Raw genomic sequence first — 19,717 nt, 5'->3', positions numbered from 1 at the left:
GCTGCCTTCTTTCACAATTTCATGTCTTGCCCTGACTTTCATATTAGTTTTAGGATTAACTTTTCTTAAGTCTTCTTTATTCTCATAACTCTATTTCATCTTTCTGAGTTTTGCTTCAAAGAGAAAAAAGAAAAAGCCTGATTATGCCCATCTCAAATACTTTCAATCTCTGTGTTGTTTACTTCAAGGATCTTCATGAAGGGGATGCCAGCCTGCTTCTAAGTCCCGTCTCACCACTAAGGTTCACAAAGTTCCAGCCATACAGAATGACAAGAAGCATCCATGACACCCCAGTGTTCTGAAAAATCCTTGACTTTGCTTTCTCTACCACCCTTGCCTGTGAGTGCTATGGACTGTTCTCATGAGTTTACCAGTTAATTTCTTCTACTGGGCTGTAAGTTCCCTAAAGAAGATATGATCTGGTTTGTCTTTCAATTGGTATGGCAGAGTGTATAACTTAGACACTAAAGGCACTTGATAAATGAATGAATAGCAAAATGCAAGAGACCTTAGTTTAGTGAGATGTGACCTCACCATTTTCTAGCTACAAGACCTCAGGGATATCTCTTAAGCCTTTCTAAACCTAAGATTACTCACTCACAAAATTCGAATTATCATACTTGCCTGCCAGTTTCACAGGCTTAAGTATTGTTTTATAATAGATCATATATAAAGTTATATAAAATTTTTACAAACAAAATACATGTAAACATATATTTTATGATTTGTATAGATAAAATATGAAATTATATATTCATATATGTGTCTATCTCCAGACAAATCTAATTTCTCAAGTTATTCCCTTCCTCTTTCCCACCCCCCAAAAGAAGTTAATTGATACCAGTTGCATGAAACATGGACGATTTAGAACATTTATTTGTTTCAGACTCCTTTCCTTTTCCTTTATACTTTTAATTGATGCATTATTCAGACTAGTTTCTTAAGATCAAAAGATATTCCAGTATAATTTATGAATATAAGCCCTGAAATACAAGTCAATAAGAAGTTTTCAGATACAGAATATAGTCCATGTGAAAAATACTAATTTTAGCAGCAGATGAGGGGTAGCATACAATACATATTCAAACTAAAAAAGTTTAATAGACAGCTTTTGAAAAATGATTCAGGGCTGGGGTTTCAGCTCAGAAGTAGAGTGCTTGGCTAGCATGCGTGAGGCACTGGGCTCAAACCTCAGCACCACATAAAATAAAATAAAAATATTGTGTCCACCTATAAATGAAAAATAAATATTTAAAAATGCTTCATTCAATGATTAATAGACACATATTATCTTATGGTAAGCATTTCTAGGAATTCTTAGAAATATAAATGAGAAGGAAGATATGGGTACCTGTCTTAAGGAGTCAGCTCTAGTTGAAAGTCGACCGAAATAAATGAATCATGGACTATTTCCCAGCAATACGCAATACGTAATGTAATAGTTATTCAGAGTGAAAACATGATTGGAATTTCAGGTTTTCTAGGCAGGATTCATGTAAAAAGCAAAATTTCTTCATGGAAGAAAGCACAAATTTTAGATTCATGATTAGAAAAAGATGCATTACTACACTGTGCCAAAAATTTAATACAATGGAATCAGTTGTACACATTTAACTACTTATATGATTTCAGTAACTTGGATCTCTCTCTCTCTTTCTCTCTCTCTCTCTCTCTCTCTCTCTCTCTCTCTCTCTCTCCACACACACACACACACACACACACACATACACACACACACACACACTCCATATGAGCTCCCAGTTATTTTTTATTTTGGGGTACCAGGGATTGAACTCAGGGATACTCATCATGGAGCCACATCCCTAGCCCTATTTTATATTTTATTTAAAGAGGGTCTTACTGAGTTGCTTAGTGCCTCACATTTGCTGAGGCTGGCTTTGAACTTATGATTTTCTGTTTCAGCATCCCAAGCTTCTGGGATTATAGGCACCCATCACCATGCCTGGCACGAGTTCTCAGTTCTTATCTGACTCTCACAAAGTGAGCATCTCTACACTGAATATAATCCTCTAGTTAAATATGGCCTGGCCCCCATATTTTGGCCAGCAGTTCTATTTGTTCAACTCAAGAAACACAAGGATTGGTCAAGGGCCATTTTCATTTTATGAGATTTTTGGCCTCCGCTAACACTAGAACTAATTTCTACCAACCAAGCTCGAGTCTGATTGCTATTAAATCCACAGACCTTATAAACCAATTCTGACTTGTCATTTCTCATGGTAAAGACTTTCTTTAAGCAATGTGTCTTCAGTCGTCTATATTGTGGTCCTGGCTGAGGACAAGAGTATAAACTATACGACACATTAGGTTTATGCACATGCTATGACTTATGCTTAGGCCTAATAAGAAAAAATGTCAAATGGACATGGTTTTCTTCAACAGAGGAAGAAAGAAAAGTAAAAAAAAATATTTAAATAAAAGTAAATGGAGAAAAGTTTGCTCTCAAGCTTTTATAGTATTTGAAAAACATCTATTTTCCAAACACTAGCTAGATCCATCAAATTCTACCTTTGCTGTAGGATAGATGTCTGAATGTTTTTAAATGGTTGTCTGTATTATCAAGCCTGATGTTATGCAAACCTCCCAGCATGTCTTTGCCCACTCATTCTTCCACGTGTTCAGTTTTGAGATGTATTAGTGAAAAAGAGTCCCCTTTACAGGTATTGTTTATTCTAAAGTTACCTTTCCTCTGGCTTCATGTATACTGTTTTATTTTCATGGATGACATTATAAGTCGTCCCAGGAACAGAGACTTTCCACAGGTCTTCTCTCTGAACTTATTTAAGAGAAGGAAATACAGAAGCTTAACTGATCAAAAGGGAGTCAGGGAAGGATGAAATATTCAACAAAAGCATATGCTAATGGAAATGCACCCACCTCCAAGATCCACTGCTTACAGAAACTATCCTAAAACTGGTGAGCTTACGAAAGCGCAAAGCTGCAAAAGAAACAACCAAATTTACTCTGTTTAAAATAGAAATAGTAAAAGGTATATTCTAGAAATTAGAGACTATTTGATATAATATATGGCGTATGACAGCTTTGGAGTAAATTTGCACCCTGCCTCTCCCTCTTCCCTCCCTGTGTGTTCCATTATCAGTCTCTCAGCAGGATTTGGATTTCAGCATTGGCACAGAGGAAAATGGAAATAAGCACATCCCAGTAGCTCACTGCATGTTGCTATGTCCATAATATCATTGTCTTTCATCAGACACAGGTTCCGTACAGATTGAAGTCGATTCTCTGTCATTGCACCTATCATTTCTCACTTTCCTTAGGAATTTCTTTTGTGCAAAACTTCAGGAAGCCTTACTTGTTTGAGGAAGTTCACATGAAACAGGAATTTCAGTTAAGAATTAAGCTGTCGCTTTCTTTTTCAGCACAGCAGCTAGGTGTCATCTTACTATAATACAACTCTTCTGACTGCTGTGATGACAGTCAGGGCCAAACTTGCCAGAGACAAAAGATAAGCCCATCTATCAGCATTATTTGGAAATCTCATCTAGCAAAGGATTTATGATCTGCTCATTTCAGAGGAGATTAAAAACATAAAGATTGAATAAAGCATGTCTAGTGATGCATAAAAATGAGATGGATTTCACAGATGGCCTCAGGCTCACTACATTGGGTCAGAAGTACTATACTGCCATGCTAATGAGGAGGGATGTGTCTAGGACCAGCTCCATAGGAGAAAGTAATTTCAAGAGTGGCCAGTAGGACAAGGAACATTTCAGAGGCAGGTGGGACAGTGCAATGTGAGGTCTGGGATCAGAATGCCTAGGCTGGAGTCTAGGATATGAGATAGGACACAAGACTAAATATTCCAGTGCTATTCCCTAGCTATTCACAAAATTGTTATATGAGGATTACAGGAATCAAGACTTGTACCTAGAAGCCTCTCCCTAGAGCAGTAGCAAACATGCAGCCATTGCCAGATAAGTGTCTGCAAAGCCTTTAGTAACCTAAATTCACAGGGTTGTTGAGAAGGTTAAAGAAGTTACTATTTAGAATAGTTAGTCCTAGGTACATGGTGATGCTAGAGTGTTACCCATCATTATTATGCATGTCATTAATGACAACAGTAATTACTAACCCTCAAGTTCTTTAACATGGTCTGTCTTCTCAACCCATCCAAGTGTGCCAAATATTGAATTTCTTAGTCACAGGCTGGCAACTTAACTCGGGTTATCAAACTGGGGGTTCTGGGGCACACATGACCTATAAATACATTCATCTTGCCTGAGCTATGCTTAGAAATGATTAGTCACACACTTCAGAAACTTATGTAGTCTATTAGAATTATGGATTTGTGGGTTCTTTTTTTTAAAGAGAGAGAGAATTTTTTAATATTTATATTTTAGTTTTTGGTGGACACAACATCTTTATTTTTATGTGGTGCTGAGGATCGAACCCAGCACCCTGCGCATGCCAGGCGAGCACGCTACCACTTGAGCTGCATCCCCAGCCCGATTTGTGGGTTCTTTATTAAAAAAAAAAAACCCACAGGAGCCTAAACCACACTGGGTCTGTGATTCCTGCATGGAAGGTCATAGCTTGGATTGTGTAAGGGCTCCCTTTTTCAATATTTGGTGCATATATTCTCCAGGCCACCAGGCTTTCTTCTTTTATAGTTATCCGCCTAGACCTTATAGGTACTTGAGTTCTCTTCCTCCAAATCTATTCAAGGCCTCCTTGGTTGATATGCTCTCAGGTAGAATGGGCTTTTTAAAGCCTTGAACTATCTGAGTATCTGATGAATGTTAGGGAAGCTCTCCCTAAAACAGTAAAACACACACAAGTTCATGTGCTCACAGCATACCACAGTTCCAGGTTGATTATGGACCCCCTAATGACCACTCAGGGCCAAATGTCCTGCTTTAAGGATTTAATTGTGAGCAAGTACATTCCATTGCTCCTTACTTTTCCTTAGATTCCGCTGTTGGAAAGGGGAGACCATGATTCAAAAATATGTCATGCTGATGCTTAAAATAAAGAAGTATGATAGACTAAATGCTTTGAACAAGTGATTAATCTAGTGGTTGATTTGGTTACAGTCAAATTTGTCATCTTTAAAATAAAAAATGTCAAATGGGATTGCTATTTAATTTTACCTCCCAAGCTCTTTTCAGCTCTCACTTCTTCTTCAGATCTTTTATGATTATGAGGGTCACTGTAGCCCAGGTGGTACCATCCTGGGTGTTAGAAAAATGTGTTCCCTTTTCAAAACATTCTACTGCCATCTGCTGGGAGAATAGTCACACACACACACACACACACACACACACACACACACACACACACAGATTCACTATATTTGAGATGAGAAGGCACCCCTGGACAAAGTGTGTTGAGTACTGTTCCCTGCGGGACACTCTCCAGCAGAGGAGTTGTAGCATCCCTCAAACTGCAGAACGCTGCTATCCAGAGGAGAGGCAGAGAGTGGTTGTCACAAGTTTCACTGCTTAGAGTTTCTTAAAATCTTTTTAAAAACTACTCTTAGACTCTATAAAAACTGAAAAGGTAGAACAGAGTCTCTGCATACCCTTTACTTCTCCCTCGAGGAGCTTTAATTCTATAGCCATAAAAACCAGATATGAATTTTCTTATTCTGACAAGATCCTGGCAGATGAGCACAGTGCCAGTACATAATAAATGCTCAGTATATCCATGTTGTTATTTTGTCATCTGCTAGAACCAGTTTCCTTAAGTGTTAATGAAGATACAAAAAATAGTAAGGTTTATATTAAATTACAGGTAAAGAAGTATTTAGCACAGTGCTTGACCTACATACTAACAGTTGTTGATACTGGTGATGATTAGTGTTGCTGTTTCTATGGTTTAATGCTCTCCTTAACTCACAGATATGTAGTGCACGGTCACCCTAGTTTTCTATGTATACAATAATTAAGTAGTAGTCAGCATTATGCAAATGGACTCATATTGCAGGGGTAGGTGATCAGAACCAGAGACCAGGAACTACCCAGTGGTTGAGGCCAGAACCAGCTCTAGGCTGAGGATATGGCTCCAAGTAAACAGGACCTGCTTTATGTCTTAACTGAGGGCTAACACCTCTCTGGAATATGAAAGTCTTACTTATGTATATTGCTGTTATTGCTTTAATTTTATAAAAGAAAGAAATCACCCCTCATGCCATCTAGAGCCTTGCTCTACCAACTGAGCTACCACCCTCAGCCCAAGGCAAAGTTTATTAAAATTAAGAAAAGCTTCTTGTTTCAAATTACAGTTCTATCAAAATTATAATGACCTTCAAGCTGCCTGTTCTGAGAGCTGGGTGAGATTTCAACAAGAAAAATGAGCATTATGAAAGACGTTGGTTCCCGGAGCCAGCTCTGGTCCTGTGGGTGGAAAAGGGCACAGGACATGCATGGTGAAGAGCCTCACTCCTCCAGGAAGACAGTGGCTTGAAGCATTCCTGCATTGCCGACTCAGCAGGCAAGCTCAGCTTTTTCTTTCCAGCATCTGTTTATACAAATTCTGACCAGGTGGCAAACTCTTCCCCTCTGCTCTCAGCAACAGGATGCAGGACAGAGAACACCTGTTCTAGAAATGGACTGATTAGCCCAAGGTTGGCAGCCACAGCATGGACTGGGGGCCACACGTGAGTAGAGGACCCTGCTGCCTTGTCAGCCGTTGGCTCTACTCCTGCTTTTGGCTGCAGTCCATGTCTACCGCTAATGGGATTGAGCCACGGGTATAAATCTGAAAGACCTTGCTCGGTGTGTGGGAGGTTATCTCATCCAACACCATTGCTGTGTGTGGCTGCTACTCTCAAGCAAATGTTTCGAGCACTTGGTAAAGTACCAGAAGTGCACCAATGAGCATGATGGTCTTCCTCCTCAAGGAGGGGTTGCAAAGGTGACAGAATGGAATGCAGGTAGGATGTGGTGAATGTCTTTCCTCCAGCATAATTCATATACGCAGGGTCACTCTAGGTAACAATTTGGTGGGACATGTGTTTTTTGAAACTAGCAATAGGATGTGCAGAAACAAAAAGGAAAGAGCAAATTACTGAAGCCAATGGATAAGTGAAGCACGAAAGGAACTAAGGGAGAAATTGTCAGAGGAGGAAGTTCCGGAGCTGGATGTTGAAGGATGAATAGCAGGAGTCTGTCCAGTGGGGAGAAACAGCTTGCAACAGGGGGGGGGGGAATGGGAAGGAAGCTTCAAAGAAACTGAAATAACTAAGTGAAGAGGGGATTGGAAAGCTAAATTACAATGTAGCTCTCAATTAGGAAGAAGCTAATGACAAACTTAGTGTTATCTCAAAATCCCATCCTGATTACCTAATGACCTACCATCGGTAGGGCTCTTTAGGGAATGCCCATATCTCAGTCATGGTCTCTCAAACCAGTAAATACACAGAAAATACAAGCCAACTTGTTCAGCTCTCTAAATGTACAGGAAATTCTAATTCTGAGTTCTGATTGCTGTTTTAAAAATTGTTTCCTGGTAAGTATGTTGCTGGCTTAAAATAAAATACCCATCAATCTAAGCATTATTAAGGACAGAGTTACAAAGAAGAAATTCTACAAACTACCCTTTCCCGAGAGTCATAAAGGTCAGAGGCTGCAAAGAGCATATCAGAAAACAAGGAATATACTCAACTTAGAAAAGAGATTAAAAATAATTATGGTTATGGAATTTTAAAACCAAGAGGGATGTCTGGCAGCCTGTACCTAATACAACTTGGCAGATGCTCAAAAAATAATTGTTGAATGAATGATTGAAGGAATGTCCTATTTCAGTGGTTTATAAACTGTACTTCCCGGAGGCAGTTCTGGGTTCCACAAAGCACCAAGTAATTTCTGTGCAACGATGAAGTTTCAAATTGCTATGAAGACAAATTTGATCCGAGTTCCTAGTTTATTCAGCAGGTGCTTTAAAAACCTTTGGCAGTGAGCAGACATATATTAATGAATAGAGGGAGATATACTAATGAGTAGAGGACAAGTATAGCTTGAACTTAAAACAATCATGAGCCAAAGGGCTAAAATGTAGAGGAAAAAAGATAAAGACCAATCTTCCTTCTCAAGCTTCACTGTTGCTGCATCTTACTTTCCTGCAACAGGAAAAGAATAAAAATGACAATGACCTTTTCCTCACTTCACATATTGGATAAACATGTTAATATGTGCAAAGCTGCTGGAGTTCCTGGAGAGGGCTACTACAGGTATTAATTTCATTATAAGAAGCTTCTCGTGAAAACACAGCTGTCGTACCTTTAAACAAACATTTCTGGCAATATCTCAAGTATCCTCAAATAGAAGAGGCAATGGACTATGTACCGATAGGAAACTGCCAAGAATACAAACCCATCTGGCCCTCAGCCTCGGAATCCTTTGGGGCTCACTATGGGGGAAAACCCTACTTTACTTAGGTTGTGTGGTGGGTGAGGTGTGGGGAAGTACCCTGTTTGCCTGCACTCAGCTGAATGGGGAGGAGATTGATGCCATCTTTCTCTGACCATCAAAAACCCTGGCTTTGAACTAAATTCAAGGAGAGAAGATGCAGGAGAGATGAAAAGCAATGGATTTGAAGATATTCTAAGCTGGTTATTCTCTTTATAGAAAGTTCTGGCCCAATTCAGACTACATTTCTCATCTGCACATTGCAAACAAATTTCTCTAACCAGCAATTGCAAATCAAGATACCCTCAATAAAAAGAAGTGAAGTAAGAATAAAAAGCTTATTGATCCTCTTGCTATTGATCCCGACAATACATCTAGATCCATCAGGATTTTAGAACTGGAAAATCTCCTGTGCACAGAATTAAATAAAGAGAATATCAACAGCAAAGCGTTTTACAACATGTAAAACAATCAAAGATTAGGAATTTGAAAAAGAATGGGACTCATGCCACCAGATTCACAGGCTCACAAGATCTGCCTCAGTTCTTCTCAGTCATACTGTCAACATATACCTGAACTTGAATATCCACCAGAAAGAATCAAAACATCAAAAATATGACTAGGGGAGTGAGCAAAGAAAATTTAGATCATAATTGAACTGTATGTAGAAACAGTTTCACCTATCTACAAGATGAAATTTATATCTGAGGGTGTAAGATATTTTTCAAATAAAATTTATTGAATAGTAAAAGCTGTACTGTGCCTGTGTCTTTTCTCATTTGCATGTAGGATGTCAACACTAGGGAGTTCTACCGTTATCTTAAGTTCCCCAGAGCTTAATGAGTTCTTCCCATAATATAATTCTTTTCCAACTATCTTTGTTTTGTCAGTTTGCCCACCAACTTGCTGGTATCCAAAGCTAGAAATCTGGTCTTAAGCGTTTCCTCTAGCTAACATTCTCTAGAACCTTGTCATGAAAATATACAGGTTTATATTAGGGGAACTCACTTAACGTCTCGGTATTATTTTCTTATTTGTTTAGTGAAGATAATAATGGTCTTGTTCCCACAGCCCTTCTCTGTTGGCTTCAGGTGGAAGCATGGTACATGCCCTCTCAGGTTAATAAAACCTGGTTATTTCTTTCTTTGACATTTTAAAGCACAGATTCTGGAAGTAAAACTGCCTGAGTTGAAACTCCTGCACAATTGCAACCATGGGCAAGCTCAGATTTTCGTAAGTGAGAAAATAGCAGCACCCACCTTGGAGAGTTGCTGGGAGGTTTGGAGAGTGGAACCTGTGGCAGGCTCCATAAATGCTAGCTGTTAACATTATTGCCACCCACGAGGTCTTCTTTCTCACCATAACCCTCATCCAGGCTCACGCCACATTAGATTACCACATGTATTTGGCAAGCAAACAATCTTGACCAAGCACTATCTTTCCTTTGGAGTGTAGGGTGCTGGACACATAAAGATAAGAGTCTTCACTCTTAAGGAGATAAATCTTGAGCCGAAGACAAGCACATACAGATGATTACAATGCAAGGTCATACTTGAGTGGCTCAATAACTAACATTTCTTTTTCCTCCACCAAGGTCAGAAACAATAGAGATACATAATGGAATCAAGGAGATGGAAAGTAAAATATCACCTCTGTAACTAATAAAGCTGTTATTGAAGAAAGTGGCTTAGTGTGAGAGTCCAAGAGGCTGGCTAGCATCCTCTGAGTCAGATAGACTTCACTGTCAGTGACACTAGCAGAGCTAAACAACTTTAGCCCCCTGTAAAAGGCCTGTGCCTGTAGGATGTAGGGCATGATGGAGTCAAGGAGCGCTGGCTCCCAGAAGGAGCAGAGAGGGAGGTGAGCACAGCAAGCTGGCCAATCAGGACAGGTGTCTACCTCCTGAGAAGGGCAAGTTGAGGCCTGAGTCAAGCATCAAGGTGGAGAAAGCTTCCCTCCCTCCTGCCCATGAATTCAAAGATATGCGCACAGTATAGAGCAGCAATGGAAGTGAGAACATAAGCAGGCTGTGGGAGAGGAACGACCCAGGAGGAGTTTCTAGGGAGAGGCAGGAGTTAGGAGAAAATATATCCTAGGCAAAGAGATCTAAGGGAGGCATGGTGTGAGCAGGGACCACGGGCACTTTGATGTTGCTGGAGTTTAAATTCAGTCTGGGAGTGCAAGGCCTGAGGCTGGTGAGGTGGCAGGAAAGGGACGGGCTATATGGCCTCATGTGGCATGTTAAAGAGCATGAACTTTATCATTGGTGATGGGAAACATCAATGGTTTTATCTGTGTTTTAGATTGTTGTGGTGACTGTCGAGTACAGAATGAAGGGGGAATGTTAGGTTATCCCGGTACTTCCAGCAACAGAGGGCAGAGTCTTGATCCAGGATTCTGGTGTCAGGGACCAACTTGAAGAAGACAAGTTTGAGAAATATTTTGAAAGTAGAACTGGCAGAAGTTAAGAAATACTCATTTGCTTTCTGAGCTTCCAGTCACCAAACTGGCCACTAAATCCCTGTAGCCTGCCTAAGATCCTGCTGTGTGCCAGCACTGTGCTATCTGCTTGAATTACTTGCTCATCCTCTGGATGACTTATTCATTTTCAGAGTAATACCCCAAGACCAGTGTGAATAACTCCTGCTTGGTAGAAGAAGAAACAGAGATTCAGAGAAGTTAAGTCTAAGAAGGTCTAGTGAGTAGGTGATGGTGTCGGAATTCATATTTAAGTATTATGACTCCAAACCCTGTACAAATAACCACTTTTCATACTTTCACATGGTCCCACTGTTCTATTGCTATTTCTTAATGTCATCTTAGTTCCAAAGTGCTCCCACCTTACCTTCTCCACCTTACCTTCCTTTTTCACAGCTGCTTCTTGGCCATTGCTTGCTCTGATATTTTTCTATCGAGTAGTAACTTGAGCTACATACTTTAATGACACATCACACATTTTGTCAATAGGAAATACCTACACAAGGCAAGAAATCCAAATAATCTAGTTGGAAATTCAGTAAAATGTAAGGCCTCCTAGATCCTTTTCTTCAGAGGCAAGTACTACTCTCACTTTACAGAACCCTGGTAGAACAATGTATGTGAGCCTAGGTAGCTGGTTGCTGTTTAGGTGGCCCCTAGGAAGCCTTCTCTGATTCCCACCTTCACTGTTCTCTTCCTTCTCTGGATTCCTCCTATTATCCATAGTGCAACGACCCACAGCTTTGCATACGGTTAGCTTCAGGTTGTTTCATATGTATTAGTCTTGTTTCATTGAGGCTAATGACTCATACATACTCATGAAGGTGTTAGACACATAGCAGGTGTTCAATAAATGCCTGCTGACTAAGTAAACTTTGAATTAACTCCACACAAACTTAAAGGGCATACTTCATGCAAATCTTTAGCAGAACCAACACACACATCATTCTACAGGGTTGCTTTTGTAAGAGCTATTTCTTGATAGCTCTTGGGCAACAATTGGTCATCAGTCTCTTTTTAGAGCTCCAAGTGTACAAGCACTTTAAAAAGTTCTTTCAATGGATGTTGATGTTACAGGAATGTAGGCATTCAAAAATCTAATCCTTAAGATATTCATGTCTCATTGAGCTGGTCATGCAACACAAATTACAACTCTACTTGGAGAAGTCTGGTCATAAAAGTTGGAAAAAGGAACTGGGAATTCCTCCTACTTTTTTCCCAAGAAGAGTATTATTTCTGCCTTTTGTACTTATGCTGTGCTCAGCTGGGATAAATTTTAAAATTAGCTTTATTATATTCATGATATTCCACTAAAAGGTGACCACCAGACACTTTCAATTTACTTCTCAAAGGAATGAATCTCAAATAATCTGTCAGGGAAACACCAAATGCTTCTTTCCACTATGATACAACAAAAATTTTCATTTAATGATGTTCTAGAATTACATTTCCCTCCTCTAATTTGGCATCTCGTATGCTAAATTCATTTCTTTTGTTCTCTTGCCAGTTCCAGTCATGGTTTGAATACCTAGAGTTCTGCTTCCAGGGTAGTAACTTTTGATCTTTATTTTTAGTGACAGCAAAAGTTCTATGAGAGAGCTCATGGGTATGGGTTGCTCTGTGCATTTTATAAGCCCAAAGAAAATCACTCCAGTTACTGGCAAATGGGTTCCAACAAAGTGGCTATACAGGTAGTTTAAAACACAACCTTAGGCAACCCTCAGTAAATATAAAGGGGTGGAGATAATACCATGCATTTTATCTGATCATAATGGAATGAAACTGGAAATCAATGATAAAAGAAGGAAGGAAAAATCCTACATCACATGGAAAATGAACAATATGTTACTGAATGATCAATGGGTTACAGAAGACATAAAGGAGGAAATAAAAAAATTCTTAGAGATAAATGAAAATACAGACACAACATATCGGAATCTATGGGACACAATGAAAGCAGTTTTAAGAGGAAAATTCATCGCCTGGTGGTCATTCCTCAAAAAAAGAAAAAACCAACAAATAAATGAGCTCACACTTCATCTCAAAGCCCTAGAAAAGGAAGAGCAAAACAACAGCAAATGTAGCAGAAGGCAAGAAATAATTAAAATCAGAGCGGAAATTAATGAAATTGAAACAAAAGAAACTATTGAAAAAATTAACAAAACTAAAAGTTGGTTCTTTGAAAAAATAAATAAGATCGACAGACCTTTAGCCATGCTAACAAAGAGAAGAAGAGAGAGAACTCAAATTACTAACATACGGGATGAAAAAGGCAATATCACAACAGATGCTACAGAAATACAGAAGACAATTAGAAATTATTTTGAAAATCTATATTCCAATAAAATAGAAGATAGTGAAGACATCAATAAATTTCTTAAGTCATATGATTTGCCCAGACTGAGTCAGGAGGATACACACAATTTGAACAGACCAATATCAATTGAGGAAATAGAAGAAGCCATCAAAAGACTACCAACTAAGAAAAGCCCAGGACCGGATGGGTATACAGCGGAGTTTTACAAAACCTTTAAAGAAGAATTAATACCAATACTTTTCAAGTTATTTCAGGAAATAGAAAAAGAGGGAGCTCTTCCAAATTCATTCTATGAGGCCAACATCACCCTGATTCCAAAACCAGACAAAGACACCTCAAAGAAAGAAAACTACAGACCAATATCTCTAATGAACCTAGATGCAAAAATCCTCAATAAAATTCTGGCGAATTGAATACAAAAACACGTCAAAAAAATTGTGCACCATGATCAAGTAGGATTCATCCCTGGTATGCAAGGCTGGTTCAATATACGGAAATCAATAAATGTTATTCACCACATCAATAGACTTAAAGATAAGAACCATATGATCATCTCAATAGACGCAGAGAAAGCATTCGACAAAGTACAGCATCCCTTTATGTTCAAAACACTTGAAAAACTAGGGATAACAGGAACATACCTTGACATTGTAAAAGCTATCTATGCTAAGCCTCAGGCTAGCATCATTCTGAATGGACAAAAGTTGAAGGCATTCCCTCTAAAATCTGGAACAAGACAGGGATGCCCTCTATCACCACTTCTATTCAATATAGTTCTCGAAACACTGGCCAGAGCAATTAGACAGACGAAAGAAATTAAAGGCATAAAAATAGGAAAAGAAGAACTTAAATTATCACTATTTGCAGATGACATGATTTTATACTTAGAAGACCCAAAAGGGTCTACAAAGAAACTACTAGAACTAATAAATGAATTCAGCAAAGTGGCAGGATATAAAATCAACACGCATAAATCAAAGGCATTTCTGTATATCAGCGACAAAACTTCTGAAACGGAAATGAGGAAAAACACTCCATTCACAATATCCTCCAAAAAAATAAAATACTTGGGAATCAACCTAACAAAAGAGGTGAAAGATTTATACAATGAAAACTACAGAACCCTGAAAAGAGAAGTAGAAGAAGATCTTAGAAGATGGAAAAATATACCCTGTTCATGGATAGGCAGAACTAACATCATCAAAATGGCGATATTACCAAAAGTTCTCTATAGGTTTAATGCAATGCCAATCAAAATCCCAATGGCATTTCTTGAAGAAATAGATAAAGCAATCATGAAATTCATATGGAAAAATAAAAGACCCAGAATAGCAAAAGCAATTTTAAGCAGGAAGTGTGAATCAGGTGGTATAGCGATACCAGATTTCAAACTATATTACAGAGCAATAGTGACAAAAACAGCATGGTACTGGTACCAAAACAGGCGAGTGGACCAATGGTATAGAATAGAGGACACAGAGACTAATCCACAAAGTTACAACTATCTTATATTTGATAAAGGGGCTAAAAGCATGCAATGGAGGAAGGATAGCATCTTCAACAAATGGTGTTGGGAAAACTGGAAATCCATATGCAAAAAAATGAAACTGAATCCCTTCCTCTCGCCATGCACAAAAGTTAACTCTAAATGGATCAAGGAGCTTGATATCAAATCAGAGACTCTGCGTCTGATAGAAGAAAAAGTTGGCTCCGATCTACATATTGTGGGGTCGGGCTCCAAATTCCTTAATAGGACACCCATAGCACAAGAGTTAATAACAAGAATCAACAAATGGGACTTACTTAAACTAAAAAGTTTTTTCTCGGCAAGAGAAACAATAAGAGAGGTAAATAGGGAGCCTACATCCTGGGAACAAATTTTTACTCCTCACACTTCAGATAGAGTCCTAATATCCAGAGTATACAAAGAACTCAAAAAATTAGACAATAAGATAACAAATAACCCAATCAACAAATGGGCCAAGGATCTGAACAGACACTTCTCAGAGGAGGATATACAATCAATCAACAAGTACATGAAAAAATGCTCACCATCTCTAGCAGTCAGAGAAATGCAAATCAAAACCACCCTAAGATACCATCTCACTCCAGTAAGATTGGCAGCCACTATGAAGTCAAACAACAACAAGTGCTGGCGAGGATGTGGAGAAAAGGGTACTCTTGTACATTGCTGGTGGGACTGCAAATTGGTGCGGCCAATTTGGAAAGCAGTTTGGAGATTCCTGGGAAAGCTGGGAATGGAACCACCATTTGACCCTGCTATTGCCCTTCTTGGACTATTCCCTGAAGACCTTAAAAGAGCATGCTACAGGGATGCTGCCACATTGATGTTCATAGCAGCACAATTCACAATAGCTAGACTGTGGAACCAACCCAGATGCCCTTCAATGGATGAATGGATAAAAAAAATGTGGCATCTATACACAATGGAGTACTATGCAGCAATAAAAAATGACAAAATCATAGAATTTGCAGGGAAATGGATGGCACTAGAGCAGATTATGCTTAGTGAAGCTAGTCAATCCCTAAAAAACAAATACCAAATGTCTTCTTTGATATAATGAGTGCAACTATGAACAGAGCAAGGAGGAAGAGCAGGAAGAAAAGACTAATATTTAACAGAGTCATGAGATGGGAGGGAAAGGGAGAGAAAAGGGAAATTGCATGGAAATGAAGGGAGACCCTCATTGCTATACAAAATTACATATAAGAGGTTGTGAGGGGAATGGGAAAATAAACAAGAAGAGTAATGAATTACAGTAGATGGGGTAGAGAGAGAAGAAGGGAGGGGAGGGGAGGGGAGGGGGGATAGTAGGGGATAGGAAAGTTAGCAGAATACAACAATTACTAATTGGGCATTATATAAAATTGTGGATGTATAACCAACATGATTCTGCAATCTGCATTTGGGGTAAAATTGGGAGTTCATAACCCACTCCAATCTGATGTATGAAATATGATATGTCAAGAGCTTTGTAATGTTGTGAACAACCAATAAAAAAAAATAAAAAATTAAAAAAAAAATTCTAGATAGGCAAAAAAAAAAAAAAAAAAAACACAACCTTAATTAAAAGTCACCATAACCAAGCAAAAATGAGACACAGTGCAATGCACATTAATAGCCTATTCAAAAGCTAACTACAGAATGAGTGGTAAGATAAAGACATTTTCTGCACAAGCTTAAGGAATCTATTTAACAAGAGGAGGACAAGGAAAGGCCAAGGGTCTCTTCTGTGATTAATAAAAAGTAGAACTCAAGGAAGAAAACAACTCAATAGTTTTCTGTTGTGAAAATATTTCAATTAACTTCCATCAGTTTTAAAGAAATGCCAAAAGATGACAAATTTGCCAGCGAGCATATTTACTGTGTCTTGTGTTGTGCTGAGGATACGCTGAGGTCCTGCCTTCCTGGAACCTTTAGAGAGCAGATACTTAATTACACGGCAGTGTTGTGACTTCCAGGGAAGAGTTGGCAATGGTGTTAGAAGAGAAGCAGAGAACCCACAGCTTGAGGTAGTGGTGGGAATAGGGAGGAGAGGAAGACCAGAGAGAGAGGAGGGTTTTCCAGGCAGGAGCAAAGAAAGGTCTGGCACCTTGACAAGAAAGGCCCTGCTGGGGTGTGAATGCAGTTCAGTGGGGCATTAGCTTTCCATGTGTGTGCTTGGGTGGCTGGAGAAGGAAGAGGCATTCACATGTGGGATACAAGCTACACCAGAGGAAGCAGTTAAAACAACACTACAGTTCCCAACATGGAGTAATGGCAAGTGTTCGAGGATATGCCAGTTACCCTGAGCTGCCCACACATTACATACGTCTATTGAAATATCACACTGTATACCATAGACATGCACAATTACTACAAGTCAACTAAAAATGAAAACAACACTAAAATAAAATTAACAATCCTGTGCAGAAAACTATGAGTATCAACTTTAGATAAGAGCCCTGGTTTGGGTGATACTGTGCTTAGATATTAAAGTTTACTACAAATTTATCATATTTAAAATGGTGTATGTGGAATGATTACTTGACAGACATGGAGCTTCAATTGGGATGATAGAAACTCTCAAAATGGATAGTGCTAATGGTTGTATAAAACTGAGAAGGTACGTGGTACCACTAAATTATACACTTAGAAATGGTTAGGAAAAAAGGAAGGAAGAAGGATGTGAGAAAGTGGTAAAAGGGTACATATATGTCAGTGTCAGAGAACAGAAAGACCTAGAGCAGAACCTATTAGAGGATGTAGTAGATGATATGTCAATACTGAGCAAATAGAATAAAATTGACTAACTTCTCCAAAAATAAGTCAACTTGAATAGGTCACACAAACATCAAAACAAACTCCAGTCATCTGCTGAAGGACATTTAGATTGGTTCCATAGTTTAGCTGTTATGAGTTGAGCTATTATAAACATTGATGTGGCTGTGTCACTGCAGTGTGCTGATTTTAAGTCTTTTGTGTATAACCTGAGGAGTAGGATAATTGGGTCAAATATACACAATGGAATATTACTCAGTCTTACAAAAGAATGAAATGATAGCATTGACCAGTAAATGGATGGAGCTGGAGAATATCAAGCTAAGCAAACTAAGCTAATCTCAATAAAAGACTGGTTGAATGTTTTCTCTGATATGCGGACGCCTAGGGAGAAATAGTTACTTTGGATTAGGCAGAAGCAAGTGAAGGGAGGGGAGTGTGTATGGAGATAGGAAGGACAGTAGAATGAATCTGACATTGTTACCCTACTTGCATATTTGACTAATTGACTGGTGTGATTCTACGTTGTGTATACCAGAAAAATGAGAAGTTATACTTCATTGATGTATGATGCATCAAAGTGCTTTTTACTGGCATGTATAACTAATTAGAACAAATTTTTTAAAAAAAGAACTCTGGTTTGATGAACATAACAATGTAAACATGAAAAATATAAAATACCTCAATAAACACTTATGTGAATCTATAATCTTTGAAGGGAGAAAAATTTTCAAAGCACAAAAGCAATAAAAAACATTAAAAGCATAAAAAAATAAATGGATTTTGATATTCCAAATTGTTTAAAAAGTTAAAGGTTGTGCTGGGGTTGTGGCTCAGTGGCAGAGCGCTTGCCTAGTGTGTGTGAGGCACTGGGTTTGATCCTCAGCACCATATAAATAAATAAATAAATAAATAAATAAATAAATAAATAAATAAAAACAACAACTAAAAGAATTTTTTAAAAGTTAAAAAGTAATCGGAATTACACATAATTTGAAATAAATTCTTGACAAACAACTGATATAAACTCCCTTCCAACTTGTTTTTGCCTTAAAACTTGTTCAAAAATCTGTATGATCCCAGAGTACATTTCAGCCTGAAATTTGAGTGTCTTGAGTTGCAACTCTGACCAACCCCAATAAACTCTTATTTTTTAATCAATCTGTTCCTCATTTTCTCCTAAGGGTCTATGTAAACAACTAATAAAAACTTGCTTATACTCAGTCTCTAAAATCTGATTAAAAATGGGAAACACAATCTTTCTTCTCTGAGTAGCAGTGGTATGCCTTATATTCCCTGAGCCAATCACTGACTGAAAAGAAAAAGGTTCCAAAAATTGTCCCTGGCTTACTTAGAGACTTACAATGTTCTGTTCTGAGCTTTTCAAGTAACGCTTTTCTTATAAGGAGGTAGGTTTTTTTTTTTTTTTTTTTTTTTGTTTTTTTTTTTTTGTGCAAGTGGGAGAAAAAGATAGTGGCAACCTCCCTCCTCTGCCTCTTTCCTGCCTCTTTTCTTCCTTAGCAAAGTTGGAGCCTGCTGTTTGTCCCCATAATTCAACCATTCCTAACATTCTTTTCAATATCCCAAAAAACTATGTACTGAAAATTCACACATTTTTGCAAAAGCCTCCATCAGTTTTAATGTGTTATATATTACTGTTACATTTCAGAATACAAAATAAATTATTGCTGTCATTAAAAGTATATTTGAACTGGATGTGGTGGTGCATGGCTGTAAACCTAGGCACAGAGGAAGCTGAGGCAGGAGTAACTTAACCCTGTTGAAAAAACAAAAGGGGGGCAGGAGGTAGGAATGAAGGAAAAAGAGAGAGATAGTAAGAGAGAAGGAAAGAAAGAAGCAAATAAAAATTAAAAAGTGGCTGGGGATAAAGTTCAGTGGTTGAGTGCTTTCCTAGCATGTTCAAGTCCCAGCCCTAGTACCACTAAAAAAAAAAAAAAAAAAAAAAAAATTGAAAAAATTTGCTGGATTCAAAAAAAGATAGACAGGAGTACTCTAGTTTATAGGTAACAATGAATGTTAATTCAGGGTCCATTTTGCTTAGGAGAGGTTATGTAACAATATTTTAAAATGATGCTGACCAAATTATGTTATGTGCAGGTATGAATACATCATAACATATTTTAGTTTTATATATAACTATAATGTACTATCCTGATTTGGATACAAGGTATCTCCCAAAAGCTCCTGTATTAATGCAGGAATGTTCTTTCAGAGGTGAAATGACTGGAT

The 19,717-nt window shown here is 38.2% G+C and overlaps 1 protein-coding gene and 1 long non-coding RNA gene across 32 annotated transcripts in view; one reads left to right on the top strand and one right to left on the bottom strand.

The window, feature by feature from the left end:
• The window catches only part of Grip1 (glutamate receptor interacting protein 1), a 666,343-nt gene that overhangs the window by 265,770 nt on the left and 380,856 nt on the right, over positions 1-19,717 (bottom strand). The gene's annotated exons all lie outside the window — the stretch shown is intronic.
• The window catches only part of LOC144378624 (uncharacterized), a 65,780-nt gene that overhangs the window by 16,543 nt on the left and 29,520 nt on the right, over positions 1-19,717 (top strand). For 8 of the 20 annotated variants that reach the window (XR_013440507.1, XR_013440511.1, XR_013440515.1 and 5 more), the window contains one exon: positions 189-5,115. The exons of 11 other annotated variants lie outside the window; for them this stretch is intronic. This is a non-coding gene — a long non-coding RNA (uncharacterized LOC144378624). Of the gene's footprint in view, positions 1-188; positions 5,116-19,717 lie in introns of those variants that run through there. One more of the 20 variants, XR_013440510.1, reaches the window with a different exon arrangement.

The sequence above is a fragment of the Ictidomys tridecemlineatus genome, chromosome 6, assembly GCF_052094955.1.
Source record: "Ictidomys tridecemlineatus isolate mIctTri1 chromosome 6, mIctTri1.hap1, whole genome shotgun sequence".
In the NCBI taxonomy this organism is placed as follows: Eukaryota; Metazoa; Chordata; class Mammalia; order Rodentia; family Sciuridae; genus Ictidomys; species Ictidomys tridecemlineatus.
Note: the sequence above shows the minus strand (reverse complement) of the source record. Positions and strands in the feature narration are given on the sequence as shown.